Source organism: Borostomias antarcticus (genome assembly GCF_949987555.1).
Source record: "Borostomias antarcticus genome assembly, chromosome: 13".
Taxonomy (NCBI): Eukaryota; Metazoa; Chordata; class Actinopteri; order Stomiiformes; family Stomiidae; genus Borostomias; species Borostomias antarcticus.
In genome coordinates, this window is record NC_140246.1 from 4,791,500 (window position 1) to 4,794,820 (window position 3,321).

A 3,321-nucleotide genomic window follows, 5' to 3' on the forward strand; every position below is an offset into this window, starting at 1 on the left:
GGGGGGGGCAAGTCTGTACACAATCGCCGTGTCCGAATTGCATACTACCTGCTACATGCTATATAGTAGGCACTATATAGTATGCATACTGCATACTATATAGTACCTACTGTTCCACAAAACGCGTGTAGTATGCGAGAAAATACAGCATGCTACTCGAGTCATCCAGCGGAAGTGACGGGATACGATACTGTTTACTCCCGCGAAGCTGTGGTACAATTATCCGGTGTTTTCTGTGATCATTTTGTGTATTATCCACAAAAATGTAGCCTTTTCCTGTCATGGGATGTGCGGCTGCTGCTGCCGCCAGGAGAAGTCATGTTAACGCTGCAAGGAGAAGAGCCGTCATGAGATCTTCTCGACATGCTTGTAGTTGAGGTAAATATTGAACGTTAGCTTGCTAGCTACGCTAGTTAGCTAGGTTAGTTGATAGCCCCGCATGTGCTGGCTTGGGGCTAGCTATACTGTTACATTTGTACCAGGGATGTTATATTAAATAGATTCTGAGAGGCAGGTAAGCAAAACAATAAAACTCAACTCATTTTAAAGAGGTGGGTAAACTGAGTTTACCTGGGTTTACTCATCACTACACGCCTGCTTTGTAATGTTACATTTTAGCTCTACAGATAATGACATCTATCTATTATCACATTGTAAAGACAAGTATATGCCATACGCACAAATGAGTTAAAGTTTGCCCTAATAATATTCCCCCTGTAGGCTCACATGGAAGACAGAGGTCCTCACCAAGTCAACCTCCACGTCCCTGCTGAGGACCTATTTTGACGGCTGGACACAAGGAGGGACTTCAGATTGTCAAAATCGACACAGAGGAACCTTGGTGATGGTCAGGAGGATGGGGCAAGACCATGGAGGTGCTAATAATAGCAATAACAATAATAATAATTCATTGCATTTAGAGCTTTTCTCAGTACTCACCCTTTACAATGGTCTTGTCATCTTGCCAGCATTACCTTAGTCATTTATTTAGCAGACACTTTTGTGTGTCTGCTAAGCGACTTACAGTAGGCCTAATTGCATTTAACCATTTAAAGGTTGAAGACCTTGATGGGGGCCATGGTCCTGCTGCTGCAGATCATCCCAACCCTGGAGATGGCCTCAGAAAGTGTCTCGCAGCGGCAGCATCAGCACCAGCACAAGCTGCCTGGATCCCAGCTCTTGGTGAGCACGACTACCCACATCCTGCCATAAGTAGTCAGTCTATCAGTTCATGAGTGTGCTTTACCTTGTTCCTTATAGACAGCCTTGAGGCTTTAAACACTGATCAGTTGGTTATAGGCAGCCTTGAGGCATTTGTTTAAATGTATGTGTAACACTGTACATAGTAATCAGTTTAAGTATTTTGGGGGGAGACAACAGATCAGCGTTCTCCTGTCAGTACCTTTTGCAAGGAAAGCTAATGATCTGACCAAATATAAACAAGTCAAAAGTATATTTGAAGACCATTGTGTAATAAAAATATCCAAGAAATGTTTATGGTTGTGTTTCTTCCATTATACATGTAAAGGTTACTTCTTGATGTATTAACATTTCAACAAAGTGTAATATCTACACATCAGACACATTGTCTTGATATGTCTACAGGTCATGTACAGTAACTTGGAAGGTCTTACAACACGCAGAGCGCTTTGGACATGTAACTCCCTTATCAAGTAGTCGTTAGTCAGACACATTAAACTGAAGCTTTCATAACCGTCTCTGAATAATTCCAATGAAGCATTGTGAACCAACATGTGTGTTCCGTCTTTTATGCCTAATTGCAAACTACAATGTCCATTAGGAATGTTCTTTTACTCTAATGACTGGTTTTAGGTATAGTGACATTTGTTCTTTGACTGGGAAGACATTACAAGGAATGACACACAAACACCAATTTAATTCAAGAAAATACATTTAATAAAAAATAACAAAAACAATAATGGAACAAGATAAGTTTTTTTTGACTGAGGCTTCTAGAAGCAACATCAGCCGGTCCTCCCTCTCCTTAAACAACCCCCTTTCCTCCCTCCACTCAGCCTTCATCTCTGCCTTCTCTCTCCCCCATTCAACATCAGCCGGTCATCCCTCTGGAGGACGGCCAACTCTTCCCTGTTTACGGGGAAGAGAAACCACGCTGAAAGGCTTGGAGTAAGTTAACTAACGTATGCATTGTTGTTCAGAAGCAATCCAGCGGTCTGTTTACTTTGGATATTGATTTATGTAGGACCTACATCTTAGAAGCTGGGCTGCAGGGGACGACGGAGACAGCCTGGATAAAGCACGCAGAGAACCTTGTAGCCATGTACAAGGTGATTTTGATCTACAGGCTACATGATAGCAAAGATATTGATAGGGACTCACAGTTTGTATGACACTAGAAAACTTATCTAACCTCATAGGACCTAAAGAGCCCCAGAACTGGGGTCAGCACAGAGGGAGGGGAGGCCACAGCCGCTTCGTGGAAGTGGTAAGGGGTCTTGGAAGAGGCGATGGGGACCACCCATGCAGCCGTCCTCCAGAGGATCATCGTCCCTGGTGTGGTCGTTGGTCCCTGTAATACATCCAGAAGTATTATGGGACAATGAATATTAATATATGATATATGAACAGTTGAACTCGTTTAAATCATGGAATGAACAGACAATTGTTTAAACAACTTCAAGTAACGTTAGGCTCGGTGGCTTAGGTTAGCCATTTAACAACTCATCACAATTTCGACATTTCTTGCACATTTCTTAAGCGATCATGGTCATATTACATGGAAATGTTAGTCTGTTTCTCTCGATTCTAGCTATAGAAACATCTAAGATTTGACATGAATACGTTTTGAGCAAGAGCCGTCTGAACACCTGTAACGTTAGCAGCCTATTAACATTAACTGGGCTAGCTAGCTAACGTAACGTCCACCACAGAGATCAATGCAAGCAGCTAGCTATCATGACGTTCTTTTTCGAAATGTCATTTCTACCCCACCTTTATACACAAAACTGCATTTGTAGCTCTGTGTCGTTATAACTAAGATATCTGTCCGGAAAAATAATTTTTCCATCGACAAATTAAGTCAATACTTACATTTGAAAACTCCCGCTGCGGTCCCGGAGAGCTCTTCGTTCGCCATCTTTTTTTATTTTTCTCACAGCCCAGTGACGTTTCACCTCTCGACTTCCGGAACAGTATGCTCTGGACTATGCTACATTTACGCCCATTTTTTCGCCGATTTCGCCTACTATATAGTACCTACTATATAGTAGGCGAAATACAGTATGCACAGTTTTGATGCAGCATGCTGCATCTCGCCTACTATATAGCAAGTAGTATGCA

At 42.2% G+C, this 3,321-nt stretch overlaps 1 long non-coding RNA gene across 1 annotated transcript; it reads left to right on the forward strand.

The window, feature by feature from the left end:
- Positions 1–252: 252 nt before the first annotated feature.
- LOC311316929 lies at positions 253–1,461 on the forward strand. Its single transcript, XR_014630730.1, has 3 exons — positions 253–378; positions 721–875; positions 1,056–1,461. It is a non-coding gene; the product is annotated as an uncharacterized lncRNA (long non-coding RNA).
- Positions 1,462–3,321: the final 1,860 nt, after the last annotated feature.